The 17,393-nt window shown below is 45.1% G+C and overlaps 1 long non-coding RNA gene and 1 pseudogene across 1 annotated transcript in view; one reads left to right on the top strand and one right to left on the bottom strand.

The window, feature by feature from the left end:
* The window catches only part of LOC142425504 (uncharacterized), a 256,874-nt gene that overhangs the window by 93,310 nt on the left and 146,171 nt on the right, over positions 1–17,393 (top strand). The window lies entirely within an intron of this gene.
* On the bottom strand, positions 942–1,163 carry LOC142437406 (methionine-R-sulfoxide reductase B1 pseudogene; annotated as a pseudogene).

The following is a 17,393-nucleotide window of genomic DNA, read 5'->3' on the forward strand; positions in this document are numbered from 1 at the left end:
CCAGCTGTGGCTACCACATAGTCAATTTTATACAAAATGTAATAAAGTGAATTGAGCCTGAAAAAAACAAAAAACAAAAAACATAAACTATGAACAAATTCCTATGCACTCAGCACTTTTTTTTTAAAGGGTGGAGACAGACCCAGTCATGGACACGGCAGCCTGCTGGGCCTCCTTGCTTTATTAGTTTCCAGCCCATCAGTTCAGAAAGTTGGAGAGGGTGAGGCGGGAGAGGGTGAGGCCGCCATCAGGAGCTCTGGATGGACTCTCCTGGGGCAGGTTTGGCAGGTACAGACTGTGGGACAAGACCTCCCAGGCCCTACCAGGGACTGGTAGGAAGACCATGGATCAGTGGCTGCTCTCCCACACAGATGGAGACCTGGGACTCAGGGGTTGTGCCATGGGCTTGCATGCCCCAGCAGGTCACAGACTGTCAGTGCCCTGCTGAGCCTGGAAGGATTTGACCAGAGCGATTCATGCAGTGACCGGGCTGGAGTCGCCGACTGGGACGTGGCCTTGTAGTGGTTGCATCTGCTCACAACTTAGGGGGTCAGCACGGGCCCTAGTGAGGGCTGGAGCCCCTTTGGGAATTGGGGTTCATAGGGGTGAGACCAGACAGGCAGGGAAGAGCTGCCAGGCTGAGGAGAGAAGCCAAGGGTGTTATGTCTTTCAAGACACAGACACCCTAAAACCAGAGTCCCAGCCTCGAGCCTTGGAGGCCAAGATGAACCAGCCCTCGGCCCCATCCTGGCACAGGGGGTAGGGTCATCAGGAAACACCCCCCCCCCATTCCAGCCCTCCCTGCCTGAAGGTCAGGAGGCTGTAGTTCTAAAGGGGGGTGACCCATGCCTGTGGCTGCTTGGGGTTGGGCTGCCCGCTTACTTCCCCTGGGAAGCAGATGTGTTGCCTTTAGGGATGAACTTCAGGGAGCTGCTGAATATTCAGAAGCGGGACTGCCCCCGCTGGGGGCCATCATTGAGGAACTCGTGGCCAAGCCCGTGGCCGCATTTACCGCAGGCCACCTTAAAGGCATCGGGCTGATTGTGCTCGGGCCGCTCGGCCACGCTGTCATCGTGGACGGTCTCCGTGAAGACTGGCCACAGAGAGGAGTGCTCGTACTTGGAGCAACTGGAGAGCAGCTCGCAGCCGCACTTGGCACACATGGAGACAGCGGGTTCAAAGTGATTCTGGAAAACCTCGTCCCCGGAGAAACTACAGAAAGACAGAGTGCTACCAGGTTCCCGTCCTGCTCTCACACTCCGACAGCACCCAGTGTACCTACCCCACTGCACATATCTTATTATGAAATAAAAAACCAAAATGGGCAGAAACACCCTGCGGGCCAGATAAATGTCCTCCGTGGGCTGCATGTGGCCCGCGGGCCGTAGTTTAAGGACCCCTGCTTCAGAGAATAATATAAAGAACCCCCAGGTACCTACCCATCAGAATAAGCAAAAGGTATCCTTTTACTGCAGGAGATATTGACAGAACTCATTTTAAAGTGAGTGAGCAAGCCCGCGGCATTTAGTTCCTCCACAGTGTTGTGGACTACCACCTATATCGGGTTCCAGCCAGGCTCATCGCCCTACAAAGAACCCCCACACCGAATAAGAAGTTCTTCCTCCTATCTCGCCTCTCAGAAGACTCCCAACTCACTGCTATCCAGGCCATTCTGACTCATAGCGCAAGTAGAAAGCCTCTTCTTTCTTCTGTAGACCGGCTGGTGGTTCTGAACTCCTGACCTTTGGTTAGCAGCCCAAGCATAGTCACCACAGCACCAGGCCTCCTGCCTGCCTCCTAGGCTCCGGCAACCATCCGTCTATATTCCCTGTCTCCATTTGCTTATTCTGGGCATTTCATGTCGGTGGACTCACACTATGTAGGATGGTTTCTGATAGTATTGTCCACCTCCCCTGCCCCCTCCAAATACAAGTTGTAAATCAGCCTCTCTTGTAATCCCCTTTGGGAATGGGCTGTCTTTGATACGTTCAGGAGGCAGGATTAATATGGGGTGTGTCTGGAGCCAATCTCTTTTGAGATAGCAGAGATCAAGCAAAATCAGATGCTGAGCCTGAGTTCTCCCAGGAGCAGAAACTGATCAAGGCACCGGCCTCCCTCCAGAGTTGACAGAGAGATATAGCCCAACCCTGGAGCTGAATTCATGGTGAGGAAATGAGTGTCAGCTTATTAAAGCCACCCGCCTGTGATATGTCTGTTAAAGCAGCACTAGATAACCGAGCCATCTGTGGTGCCTGGCTTCCTTAACACGTGTCAACGATTTGATCTAATATCACACCAGGAAGTCCACGTGGGCCTGACACGGAGGCAGACTCACACACGTCACTGTGACGCCGTCTTGTTGACTGCTGAATGACCTGCCTCCTCCCCTCCCATCTCGGAAAGTTCCACTAGTCACTGATTTTGGCGTGTACTCTCCTGTTCTTGAGATTGGAACATTGTAATGAATAATATTGTTCCTTTTGATGTTGTAACCAGGATATTGCTATTTTTATTTTATTAACCAGGTTGTTAGAATCAATGCTGTATGTTGTAACACTCAATAACTCCAAAGAAAGTAACATTAATGTTGCTTTCTGCTTCTGTCCATGCCTGCTTAAGTCCTTGACAAATGATAAATGATTTTCTTTTTTGCCTCTAAAGATGGACTGGAATGTCCACTCAGGACTGAAATCAAAGAATCATCTTTAGGTTCTCGCAGTCAGGTTATAACTGAATAAAGATTCTTCGAAGTTATCAAGACATTCTAGTGGCTGTCATTTATTTGAACCCACAACAACACGAGTTCTTTGAATGCAAGAGAGAAGCATGTTGTGTATCCCCGTCCCGTCCCACCCCCTTCAGACCCATGTACCCTTCTTTCAGTCCCCGAGGTGACCACCGTCTTGGCCATGCAGCCTGCTTGCTCATGTATGTGCATGTAGATGCGTCCCCGGGTGACTGCACACGCATCGCACTCCGTCCCCTTGGTATGTAGAACGAGGCGATCGCAGGATGGGGTAGTGAAAGCACAGAGTTTGGGTGTGAGTCGTGCTCCTGCCAGGTCTGTCTTGTGTCCTAACCCCTCTTTGAGTCTCAGGGTCCTCATCTGTAAGCTGGCAGCTGCTAGTTGTCAATGTGGACAGAGCGGCAAAGTGGCAGGCTTAACACGTGGTCTCTGATTCTATTAAACACGTAGCGTTTCTTTATTTCTCAACACCCTGCTCCTAGGGCCTCTCCCTGTATACTCTTGCTAGTAGGGCCTCCCAGCTCAGATTGGGTGGACAGTCGAGCCTGATCAGAGCCCTGAATGGTTAATAGGCTCAGCTGCTAACCCAAAGGTTGGAGAGTCCGATCAGAGGCCTGGCAGAAGAAAGTCCTGGTGCTCTACTTCTGACTAATCGGCCCTTAAAAACCCCAAGGAGCACAAGTCACTGTGCCACCTATGATGTCACCGTGAGGTGAACTCTGTGAAGGCAACTGATTTTTAGAGGCTTATTCATTGTTTCTTGAAAAGGTGAGTGAAAGGCCCCAGCCCAGGCTCCTCAGCTTTAGTTCAGATGAAGGCCTGGTGCAAAAGCGATTTATGTTCTCACCCAAATAATGCTGGGGGGCCACCTGCCAAGGGTCATCAAATGAGAAGTGGCTTTTTGAGTTTCCTTCCCAGGTTCCGCTGTCATCTATTCAATGTCGTCCCCCTGGCTGGGGAAGCCGGTAGAGAGCTCCTATTTCCTTAGCAATCATACAGTCGACACTATTGACGGTTCAGGTGCAGCACCACGCGCACGTGTAGGAAATGGACAGCAGGGGGCACCAAATCCGCACAGTTGGGCCGGGTGCTGGCAGCCAGGGAGTGACAGCCCTTCAAGCTCACTCCCCTTGCCTTAGCTGGCTCTCCGCTCTTTTCTGGGGTCCGGGCAGTTCCTTCCACAGTAGGTTTAGATTCCTGTAGTGCCCAGCAGTCTTCCTTATGAAAGCAACAAGCAAGCAAGCAGCCTCCTGCATGTGCAATAAAGTAAGTGAGAGAGAAAGAGAGAGAGAGAGAGAGAGAGAGAGAGAGAGAGAGAGAGAGAGAGAGAGAGAGAGAGAGAGAGAGAGAGAGAGAGAGAGAGAGAGAGAGAGAGAGAGAGAGAGAGAAAAGGAAGGAGGGAAGGGTGCCCAGAGAGTGTAGGACTTCTCAGCAGGGACCCGCGTCAGAACCCCTTTGCACAGCTACCTCGTTAGTTCACTTGATTTGTCCCCTTAGGTCCGGAGCCAGATCTCCGAGTTCAGACACCTGTGTGTCCAAATCCTCGTATTAGCTACAACGGGGGTCTTGGTTTTCTAGGGTTCTGTAGCAGATCCCACAAGTGGGTGGTTTTAAAGAACAGACACATATTTTCTCCCAGGTTGGGAGGCAAAAAGCCCCAATTCAGGGCACAGTATAGAGGAAGACTCCTCCCTCCCCCTTCTCCTGTCCTCTCCTCTCTCCCCTTACCTGAGCCCCTTCTCTCCCACCTCTGGGGGAACATCTTTGTCTCCGCTTCTTAGCCCAGGAGTTCCTTGGATCCTTGGTGATGGGTGCCTTTATGTTTGTGCCTTTCTATGTCTGATCTCTTCTTTTTGTTTCAAGCATTTTGGGTAAAGCAAACAAACAAACAAACAAACAAGAAAGAAAGAAACCAGTCCAGACCCAGTGCCACTGAGTGGATTCTGACACAGTGACTCTACAGGGCAAAGCAGAACTAGTCCTAGGGATTCGCAGGCACACCCCCCCTCCCCCTACCCCGATGGTTCACCCGCCTGAACCATTGATCCTGTCGCTGTCCCCTTGGGCTTGTTTATCCTGCCTGTCTTACATAGATAGACACTCAAAAGAAAATAGAAAAGATAAAACCAATCAATAATAAATAGATTAAAAAAAAGAACAAGAGGAAGAAGCCTGTAAATAGTTCCGTGTCTGGTTGTTATCCTGTCCCAGAGTAGATGAGTATCTCTCTGTTAAACAGGGGGAAAGGCTTCTTATGTTCTGGGTCTATGCCAGAGTTTTTTAATCCATTCATCTCTTGATGGAAATTTAGGCTGTTTCTAATTCTAAACTAAGACTAATCTTAAAGTTTCAGGCATGGACACAATAAAGATTACCTAGCCCAGCATTTTATTGTATTGTATTTATTCTTTTTAATCATTGAATTGGGGGTTCTTACAGCTCTTATAACAATCCATACACCAATTGTATCAAGCATATTTGTACATATGTTTCCATCATTATTTCCAAAACATTTTCTACTTGAGCCCATGGTATAAGCTCCTCTTTTTCCCCTCCCTCCCCCATCCCCACCCTCCTGTATCCTTGATCAATTATATATTGTTATTTCTTATCTTACACTGCCCATTGTCTTCCTTCACCCACAGTTCTGTTATCCATCCCCCTGGGGGGACTATATATCCTATCTTGTGATGTGTTCCTCCTTTCTCACCCTTCCCCCTCCCTGACCTCCCCCTACCTTCATGCTATAGCTACCCTCATTACTGTTCCTGAGGGGTTTATCTGTCCCGAATACCATGTGTCCAGAGCTCTTATCAGTGCCAATGTGCATTCTCAGTCTAGCCAGATTTGTGAGTTAGAACTGGGTTATGGTAGTGGTGGGTAGGAAGTATTCAGGAACTAGAGGAGTGATGATTTGTCAGTGCTATACTGCATCTTGGTTGAATCATCCCTTCCTTATGTGGGGGGAATCATCCCCCCTGTGGGGGGATATCCAATTATCTACAGATGAACATTGGATCTCCAATAAAGCCCCACCTTTTGCATCAATATAATTGTTTGTTTTGGATCTTTTGATACTTGTTGCCTGATCCTGTCGATACCTCACGATCACACAGGCTGGTGTGCTTCTTTCATGTGGGCTTATTTGCTTCCCTGATAGATGGTTTGACTTCAGCCCCTTGTTTGACTGCAGCGTTTTTAAACAGTTTTATTGACATGTAATTCACATATCTCACAATTCAGTAGTTGGATCAGATTTAAAAGACTTTTACAATCATCAGCACAATCAATTTTAGAACATTTTCTTCTTCCTTATTCTCAGTAGCCTCCTGTGAGTTTCTGAGACTGTAGCTTTTTATGGGAATAGGAAGCCTCGTTTTTTCTCCATGAGTGGCTGGTGTTTTTGAACTGCTGACCTTGCGGTGAACAGCCATGCGTAGCCACCACACCAGCAATACCATTTCCCAAAGTTTTCATCACCTCACACCAAAATTCAACCCCTTTGGCAATGCTTCATCCTTCTTCCCCCAGGCTCTGGCCACCACCGCCAAACTTTCTACATTTGTCTGTCTGTTCATTTACTTGCCCTTTTGTGATGGCCTTATTTTACTCTGCTCAATGCTGTCAAGGTTCGTCCGCGTTGTAGCGTAGACCAGTTCTCTCTGCGGCCGAGTACACCCCTCAGTCTGTGCGCACCATGGTTTACTTATCCCCACTCCTGTGGGTCTATCAGCACCTAGGTAGCTTCCACCTTTTGGCTGCTGTCACTAATGCTGCTCTGGACATTGGTAGACAAGTCTCTGAATCCCTACTTCAAGTTCTTTTGGGCAGACAGCTGGGAGTGGAATTTCTGGGATGTATGGCAGATCATTCTTCCACATACGGTCACTACGAGCTGACTTGACGGCACCTCACAGCACCATCGTAACTCTTCTTGGGTTGAACTTTGTGCCACCTCCCAGATTTTCGACTTATAAACCTGCATGCTGTCTGTGCTGTGTGCTTAATATATGCACACCCACTCTTGTATAAACTCTGAAAAAGCTACTACATAAAGGAGACCACTTCATAAATCAGAAAGTAGTGTTTTTCGAACAAATCTTTCAGATGAAGAGTGAAGATTAAAACAGAAGTCTCTGCCCGCCCCCTTTTGTGACGCCTCATGGGACATCTTTGTTTGCACATGAGAACCAAGGCTGTAGAACTGCTGTGACGTGGGCCGCTTCCCCAGCATGTGAGCTGCGGAGCTGACATTTAGCTTGGTGGATGTGCCACTTAAGCCCCAGGCCAGATTTAGGGCCAGGAAGGTGCAGTTTGTTCAAGCCAGTAGGTCTTTGCCAGAGCTGTGAAGCAGGCAGTAGCTAGTCTCCCAGGCTCCTTGCGTGTTCTCCGCATATACTAGACGAACAGAATGATGTATGCATTGGAGAATCCGGATGTTGCCAGCGATGTGGAAAAAGTAAATGTGTACATGAAGAGCGGGCAGGCCAATATGGATACTTCATCTGCGTGCCTTAGAATATTCGAACTTATCCTTACTGTGAGCATATCCAGCCAATGCCCCTCAATGTCTAGATGGTTAATTGTGACTGGTGTCTGAAGAGTGCGACAGAATAATTAGAGCAGCATTGTCCACAGAGCAAAAATCAGCGTGGGGCAGCCCTGATTCCACTAGCCCTGGAATACATGATGCCCGGGGACCCACAGCCTCACGCCCCAGTGTGTACGCAGTAGACTGAGGCCAAGAAACCAGCCTGTTCTGCCAAATCTCTCTTTTCTTTTTAAATCATTTTATTAGCGGCTCATACAACTCTTATCACAATCCATACATACATCAATTGTGTAAAGCACATTTGCACATTCCTGCCCTCATCATTCTCAAAACATTTGCTCTCCACCTAAGCCCCTGGCATCAGCTTCTCATTTTTCACCTCCCTCCCTGCTCCCTACTCCCTCATGAGCTCTTGACAATTTATAAATTATTATTTTGTCATATCTTACACTGTCCAACGCCTCCCTTTACCCACTTTTCTGTTCTCGATCTCCCAGAGAGGAGGTCACATGTAGATCCTTGTAATCGGTTCCCCCTTTCTAACTCCTCCCTCTACCCTCCCAGTATCGCCACTCACACACTGGTCCTGAAGGGATCATCCACCCAGGATTCCCTGCGTTTCCAGTTCCTATCTGTACCAGTGTACATCCTCTGGTCTAGCCAGATTTCTAAGGTAGAAATGGGATAATGAGGGTGAGGGAGGAGGAAACATTTAGGAACTAGAGGAAAATTATATGTTTCATTGTTGCTACATCGCACTCTGGCTGGCTCGTCTCCTCCCTGGGACTCTTCTGTAAGGGGATGTCCAGTGGCCTACAAATGGGCCTTGGGTCTCCAGTCCACACTCCCCACCCCCATTCACTATGATACAATTTTTTGTTCTGATGATGCCTGATAACTGATCCCTTCAGCACCTTGTGATTGCACAGGCTGGTGCGCTTCTTCCATGTGGGCTTTGTTGCTTCTGAGCTAGATTGCCGCTTGTTTACCTTCAAGCATTTAAGACCTCAGACGCTATATCTTTTGATAGCTGGGCACCATCAGCTTTCTGCACCACATTTGCTTATTTACCCGCTTTGTCTTCAGTGGTTGTGTTGGGAAGGTGAGCATTATAGAATGCCAATTTAATAGAAGAAAGTATTCTTGCATTGAGGGAGTACTTGAGTGGAGGCCCAATGTCCTTCTGTTACCTTAATACTAAACCTATAAATATATGCACATAAATCTATTTCCCCATCCTCATATATAAATATATTTGTATATGTGCATGCCTTTATTTAGACCTCTATAAATGCCCTTTGCCTCCTAGCTCTTTCCTCTATTTCCTTTGACTTTCCTCTTGTCCCACTATCATGCTCAGTCTTCATTTGGGTTTCAGTAATTCCTCTTGGTTACATTACCCTTGATCACGCCCTTCCAGGCCTCCCACACCCTCCTCACCACCGATTTGGATCACTTGTTGTTCCCTTGACCCTTGGTTTGTTAACACCACTACCTTTCCCCCCACCACCCCCTTTCCCATGTCCCCCCAGAACTGTTGGTCCCATTGTTTTTTCCAGATTGTTCATCCAGCCTATCTTAATTAGACCGACCTGCAGCGATAATATCATGCACAAAAACAAGACAGAGCAAAACCAAGCAACAATATACAACAAAACCACCACAACAAACCAATGACAAAAAACAGAACAAAACACAACAAGAAAGAAAAGCTTGTAGTCAGTTCAAGAACTGTTTGTTGGCCTTTAGGAGTGTTTTCCAGTCCAGTCTGTTGGGGCACCATGCCCTGGCCCCAAAGTCCATCTTCAGCATTCCTTGGGGACTTCACTGCTCTGTTCCCTTGCTGTTCTGTTGCACCCCCTTAGTGTTTTGCCTCAGTGTGGCGGGATCAGATCGGGCACAGTTCCCACACTGTGTCTCTGGAGTTGTCTCCTCAAGGGCTATGGGTCAGTGAGGGATGCCATGTCTCATAGTGGGGCCGGCCATGTGGTCCTCTCTGTGGACTGGCTGCTCTAATCGGAAATATCATCCTCAAGGATTGGTGGGCCATGATGTGCTCCACTCCCTCCTGCTCCCCCTTCATCTGCTCTCATGTACTCTGATCAGATATGTCCCTCTCCCAGAACTTCAAATTCAATGCTGTCCTTTGAAATAAATTCTTCTAGGGGGAGGGGCAGGTGTCCACGTAGTAGTTTGGATTGCGCCTTGCCCCTGAGACCTCTCCACTGGTTCCCTACTCGATGCCGGCATGGTGCATTCAAATCTTCATGCACCGTGTTGAAGTCTGGTCCCTCTTTCCCTCTGGAGATATAAAAAATACCCTCCCCTTGGGTGGGTTAGTGTCCTGTTCCCCTGCTACCCATTTCTTTATTATTATTATTTTTCCTTTATCACCTCCTTTTTAGTTGTCTACCATATATATCCCTGCATTTGGTCTGGTCCCTGCCATATTGCCTGGTCCTCACCCCAGGAATGTTTGTATACAGTAGCATTTTCCCTATACTCCTTTTGCAAGTTTTTTTTTTAACAGCTTACCTTAGCAGACTCATGCTATACTTGTCCTTTTGTGCTTGGCTTACTTTGCTTAGCATGATTTCCTCCAGTTCTCCCCATGCAGTGATGTGCTTCATACGCTCATCACTGCTTTTTAGTGATGCGTAGTACTCCATTGTATGTATAGCATGATGTCTTTTTCCAGGGACTGATCTCTCCTCATAGCCTGTCCAAAATACAGTAGACGAATTCTCACCATATTCATTTATAAGGAGCTTTCACCCTGTACCTCTTCTGAGATAGATTTGTGCTCTAGGGAACAAACTTAGGAGCCCTAATTTATGGCATAAGTAAACTATCACACATAATTAAAAATGAAAAATAATTGAAGAGAAACTGGGTAACTGGGACATCCAGAAATTAAATATGCACATATATCAAAAGACTTCACCAAACGACAGTAAAAGAGAACCTACATGCACATTGCGGGGAGGGAGGGGAACGGGCAAAGATCTAATTTCTAAAACAGAAAACTTCACACTCAACAACAAAAAGAAAAACAATCCAATTTAAGGCAAAGGGCATGAACAAATATTTCACCAAAGAAGATATTCAGGCAGACACATGAAAAATGCTGACCATTGGAGATATATAAATCAAAATGATAACGAGATTAAAAACAAATACAAAAACATACATACCACACAGGATTTTATCATAAAATCTAGAGATGAATAAATTGAGGCTTTCTACTGATTTCCACAGTCAGAAATAGATGCATTCATCACAAAACAGAGAGGTGCTGGACAGGTGGTGGGGAGAATAGAAATGTACTTGTACAAAATGGCCCTATCATTATGGACCATGGTCTGGTGCTTCCTTAAAAAGCCAGAAATATGAATGCCATCATGAAAACCAAAAGCCAAATCCACTGCCTCGAGTCAATTCTAACTCATAGCGTATAGAGAGTTTCCAAGCCTGTAAATCTTTACAGAACAGCCTCATCTTTCTCCTGAGGCCGGGTCCAGCAGTCCCACTCCTAGGTGTAGATCCCAGAGAAATAGAGCTGTGACGTGAATACGTGCATGTGTCTGTGTTCATCACAGCGGCATTCACACTAGCAAAAGGTGGAAATAATCTACCTGTCCACTCTAGGATGCATGTAAAATGGCATACTATCCAATGACAAAGAGTCATGGTGAATCCACAAAGCATCTCGCAACATGGAGACATCTGGAGGAAATTATGCTGAGTGAAACAAACCAATGCCTAAAAGTTAAATATTGTATGAGACCACTATTAGAAGCCAAGAATAGGTTTACACATAGATCGAAATATTCTCTGATGGTTACTAGGGATGAGGGGGAAGGGAGGGAGAAATCACTAGGTAATATACACGTATCAATTATGATGAAAGAAAAACCAATATACAAAATGGGGAGAGTTTCACACAATGTGACCAACATAAAGGAAGATGATGAGAAGTGCAGAAGAATGAAGGAAGGCACAGAAAATGCTAAGTTCCACTGCGTGTCTGTCAGTTTGTCGTGCTGTGCTGGTGGCTGGGTGTTGCTCTCAAGCTGGAGTCTGTGCCACCACGTTCACGTGCCAGCGGGATCACCCATCTTGCGCAGGTTTCAGTGGAGTTGTCAGACTAAGATGAAAAAGCTCCTAATATACATTGTTAATATAGCACCAGACTGTGAACCCTTCTGGTTGTGCGTAGGCTAGCTACCTACAAAACCAAACCAGGGACACTCAGATATGTATACATCACTAATATCACATGCAAGTAAAATTGTGTTGAAGATAATTTTTAAATAGTTACAGCAGCACAGAGATGTAAGCTGCCAGAAATTCAGGTTTGCTGCATAAGAAGACGTGAAAGGGGGACATCGTTGCTGACATCGGCTAGGTCTTGGCTGAAAGTAGAGAACACCAGAAAGATGTTTATCTGTATTTTGTGACCATGGAATGACATTCCTCTGTTGGTATCATAACAAAGTATGGAAAACATTAAGAATGGGAATTCCAGAGCACGCCATTGTACTCAAGTAAAACTGCACATAGACTAAGAGGCAGTCATTCAAATAAAACCAGGGGGTTCTACATGGTTAAAATCAGGCAAGGTGTATCCTCTCACCATACTTATCAATCTGTATACTGATCAGGTAATCTGAGAAGCCAGACTATATGAAAGAGAACAGAGCATCGGGATTGGCAGAAGATGGCTCATAACAATCTATGACATGTAAATAGCACAACCTTGCTTGCTGAAAGCAAAGAAGACTTGAAGCACTTACTGGTGAAACTCAAAGACAACACCCTTCAATGTAGAATCCTGACTGAACAAATGGGCCCTACCTCAAAATGACCTGCACCCTTACACTTAGGACTGAAATGCTCTCATGGGAAAGGAAGCAAAGGGTGGCCACCCCAAATGGCAGTCATTGGACCTTGGGTGGGACCCCTGGCATAGTGGGTGTCCAATAAAAGGGGACCAAGAATCACCATATAGTTAATACCTTAATGTTCCCCTTGCATTAATATGACAAGTTTTAATCTGCTAGTCAAGGATCTTCACCCGTAAGGATTGCTAAAGGAAATTTTCCTCGAGCACCAATCGCCAGGCTCCGTGTAAGCAGATCTCAATCAATTAATAAATTAAGTTATACAAAATAACAACTCATGGACTGCAGCTCGCAGTTGAACTATACTTACATAAACTCCTCATATCAACGGTATCTTAAATTCTATGTCAGTGGAAAAATTATTGATGTTATCAGTGCAATCACCTTATACCCCAGAGGGATGATTGACAATGCTTTTACTTTTGTTTCTTTGGCTTTTTGTTTTTCTGCCTTTTGTTTATTTGGGTTTGGTTTTTGTTGTTGTTGTGGGGTTTTGTTTTGTATAATAGGACCACCCATGTAGACCAGAGTTGTTCATAATCTGTGACTTCCACTTAATTCTAGCCCCAATCAAAGAACCAGTTAGTTCTTATAAGATAGGTTTGCTCGATACTCACCTTCATGAAGTGATTGATCATGGAAAATAAAGGAGCTACAGCAAAGTGTGATGAAAAAAGCAGATGGTGCCTGGCTATCAATTGGAATCATGTCATGGGTCTTAAAGGTTTGTATTCAAACAAGCAGCCATCTAAGAGAGGCATCAACTAAGTCCACATGAAAGAAGCACACCAGCCTGTGTGATCCAAAGATGAAAAGAACAAAATGCAAATATGACAAAGGAAAAAGTATCAGAGCTTAAATTGTCAACACCCAATATGTAAAAGGCTATGGAGTACAGTGGGAGACATCTGCAGACAATCTAGTCCATTTAAGTCTTTGGCCAGAGACCAGGGACCAGAATAACTTTACTAGCAGACAGAGATTATTTTAAACTTGGTTATGGTGGATTGAACCATGGTATAAGACTTGGTCAGTTGACCTCCCTCTTGACCCAACCTGAATTTGCTCTAGGCTGAAGTATTTCTCACCTGTTCCAGGACAGAAATTTCCTCTCTGGCCTTTTAAATATTGATGGTGGTCTTTTCTTTACGGTGCTTAATTTATATTTTACCTTTGTATTATTATTATTTTCTTCATGTCACTTTGTTTTGGTTTTGTTTCTTATTGTGTCTGTTGGGTTTCCCAGTGTGTAAAGCAAAAAAGTAGTGGATTCATAGAGACAATAACTGATGCAAAGGTTTATCGGCAATGTGGAGGGTGGGTGGGGAAGGTGAGGAGATTTGGGGAGCACACAATGAATGCAGGAAGGGGAGGGAGCACTAGAACTGACTGTAATGATGTATATGCAACTCTTAAAAAACAATTTAACCATGGAAGTGTATAATATTTGAATATTATATCAAGAAAACCACTAAAAAAGAAAGAAAAAGAAACCAAGCTTGACCCCTTGTTGCTCTGGGTGAAGGAGGAAGAGTTGCTGCTCAGGGGGCATTGAGTTGATGCCAATGGTGGTGGAATGATTTGGAAAAGGATATCGATCATGATTGCACAACATGAAGAGTATAGTCAATGGCACTGAACTATACATGTAGAAGTGGTGGAACTATACATGTAGAAGTGGATGTTTTGTTGTGTATACTCTTGCCACAAGTAGAAATAAAAATTACATGAATAACAATGAATACAAGGAAGAATAATTTGTTCTTGAATTGAATATGGTGATGATTATACAACTCTCCTTGATATGATGGAATTATTGAATTATATGTCATGTGCATGGAGTGCTAATAAAAGTGTTAAAAAAAAGAAAATTTTGCACATCCAAGGCTAGTGAGTAGTGTCTAGGGTCTAAGAAGCAGTTATTGGTATCTTAGTACCTGGAGCAAAAGAGAATGAAGAAACTGAAGATGCATGGACATAATTAGTCCAAAGGACTAATGGCCCACATGAACTACAGTCTCCTGTAGCCTGAGACAAGAAGAATTAGATAGTGCCCAGCTACTACTACCACTAACACCGCCCAGGACTACAAAAGAAGGTCCTGGTGAGAATGGGTAAAAGAGCAGAACAATTTGGTTTTGTTTTTGTTTTTTAAGATGAGACTTGGTGGGCTGAAGGAGACTAGAGCAACCCCCAAAACCATTGCCCTAAAACAACCTTCTAACTTGAAAGTCAAGACACTCACCTCTCGGTCAAATAATAGACACATTTATAAAATAACTTTGAAGTGTTGAAAATCAAGAGTGTTACTTTGAGGGCTAAGGGTGGAGCGACCCAAGGCATGGTATTTCCAATCGCCTCTTACGCATGTGAAAGTTGGGCGTTGAATAAGGAAGACTGAAGAAGAATCGATGCATTTGAATTGTGGTGCTGGAGAAAACTTCGTCTCGCATACTTTAGACCTGTTGTCAGGAAAGATCAGTCCCTGGAGAAGAATATCAGTCTTGGTGAAGTAGGGGGCAGCAACAAAAGAAGAAGGAGACCCTCAACAAGAGAGTTTGACACAGTGAATGCAACTATGAGTTCCAACACAGGAACAATCGCGAGGATGGTGCAAGACCGTCAGCGTTTGGGGATTTTGTACATGGGGTCACTCACTATGAGTCAGAAGTGACTCAGTGGCACCTAACAACAACATAAAATAAACATAAAATAACACCTTTGAAAACTGTCCTTGGAACAATCAATTACGTGTGACCAAGAGGACAACACTAGTCCCAAACCAAAGATGCAAATGCAGGGAAGGACAGGGAAATCCGATGAATGGAAAATGGGAAACTTGATAGGAAATGGGGAGAGTGCTGACATATATAGGGAGCTGCAACTGATGTCACGGAACAATTTGTGTACAAATCATTGATTGCAGCACTAACTTTCTGTGCAAACATTCACCTAAAGCACAACCAAAATGTGGGAGGAAGTTCTGTAGGGAGATAGCATCCATGCATCCATCATAATTAATGAAAGACAGAAAGCGCAACTAGGTTAAGAGAAAACTACTGTGCCTCTATTCTGGCCTCAAACCTACGGCCCCAGAGTGAGGCCAGATTCAGGCTGATCAGTAAATGGTCACCCTGAGGAAACCCCGCCAGGCGCTCCAGGCATCTGACCATAGCTTAGTGGCAGCGGATGCTCAGATAGAGCCTTGAAACTAGTTTGCATAGGACAAGCTCCATCCCCTGGGATATGGCAGGATTGCCTAGCCTCTGTGACCCGTCTCTGCTTCATCAGTTCCTAAATCTTGGCCCCCACTTTCTGGGCCCTCCTCTGATCCTTCATCTCCTCAGCTTTTGCCTTTCCCCCATATTTTTAGAAAAACAATCCTCCCTTAATCTCTTTATTTTACTTCCTTGTAACTCCGACTGGGGAGTCTCTGGATGGCACAGTGTTAAGTGCTCAACTGTGAGCCAAAAGGCTGGCAGTACAAGATACCTTGGAACTAAGGCCTGGCAATTTGCTTTCAAAAAGCCATCATCTTAAAAATCTCTTAGAGCAGTTCCATTCTGGGATCACCCAGAACCACCACGAGCTAGAATTGGCTTGACGACAGCTAACATCAACTTAAACAGGACCAGCTGCTCATCACTGATCTTTCTATGTTCCAGGTCATTCTCTGTATAATGGTGCCAGCCAACAGAAGCCACTGCCTCACCCCTTATCCGTGGTGTGGGATATGTTGCTGCTATGTGGGTATGGTATCGTGTGGAACATGCTAGCTAGCATCATTGGAACGTGTATATTGATGGGCTGGCTCAACTGGAAATTCAAAAGGACATAACCTGATGTTCTGCACTTGGGAGAGGAGACAACCAGGCATATTGGGTACCAGCAATGTATTAGTGATGGGGAGTGGGATATATCCTTCCACGCCTTTGGTGCCAAATCATAGAAACAAAAGAATGTATTCAACTAGATCTTCGTGTTAATCAGTTGCTTCAGAGTTGACTGATGGACTGTGAACCCGTGTCAGAAAAGAACTGTATTTCACTGGGTTTTCAGTGTCTGATTTTTCCGAAATGGATTGACAAAACCTTTCTTCCAAGACACCTCTGAATACATTCAAATCACCAGTCTTTCAGTAAGCTGATCACGTTAACACTGTGCACTACCCGAGAGACCTGAGATAATTTCTAAAAGTCAGGCATCACTGTAGAAGCTATTGCCATCTCATTTGGTTAAGGAGAGCTGCTGGGTACCAGCACATGGAAGTAGTTATCCTTTCCACTGGATGATGGTGGTGCAATTTGGTTAAGCACTGGAGTTCGAACCAAAAGGATGGGGGTTTGAACTCAGCAGCTGATCCGTGGAGAAAGATGTGGCTGATTCTTCCATAAATATCATAGACTCAAAAAAATAAAATAAAATAAATTAAAATTAAAAAAAAATCATAGCCTCAGAAACCCCCAGTGGCAGTTCTACTGTGTTGCATAAGGTTGCTATGAGGTCTGGCTTTGGCATAAGATTCTCAGTTAAGTTTCAGAAACCCAATTCATATGACACCAAGCAAAATGATGCATTTTTGGCTTTTGTAACTAAAAAGTACAAGAGTAGAATTATAATTAGGGCTTGGATGTGAACATCAAACTTCGAGTCTCTGTATCCCCAGCCTAATTTTCATCTTTATTGGCTATATTTTGGCTGGCCCTTCTCATCCATGGAAAGATAGCTCCCAGTAGCTCTAGGCTTATATCTATCTCCTTAACCCAATGGAAAGAGAATCTCTGTCCCAGCAGATTCAGAAATGGCTTGGACCCCTAGCCTGGGTCATTTTCAAGGGTAGGGAATGTCCTGCCTTCAGGCCATAAAAGGCCAGGAAATCATCAATGCAAGCTAACATCGCACGCCTCACCAAAGAGAAGCCACTCCAGTCAACACTTTAGGGTGAGTTAATTGAATGGTTGACCAGTCTGGCCTGTGACTGAAGTTATAAATATCCAAATGGCCCTTGTCAGAAAAAAGGTTCCTCACCCCTGCTCTAAACCAACACAGTGGCCAAGACAAGGGAAAGGAATAAAGCACACACAGTGTAAGCATTGAGCAGAGAACTGTTTACCAAGAGAATCAATCTGCCATTACCATAAGAAGAAATTGAGGGAGCGGGGAGGGAGGGAAAAAAAAAAAAGAGGACCTG

Source organism: Tenrec ecaudatus, chromosome 1 (genome assembly GCF_050624435.1).
Source record: "Tenrec ecaudatus isolate mTenEca1 chromosome 1, mTenEca1.hap1, whole genome shotgun sequence".
Taxonomy (NCBI): domain Eukaryota; kingdom Metazoa; phylum Chordata; class Mammalia; order Afrosoricida; family Tenrecidae; genus Tenrec; species Tenrec ecaudatus.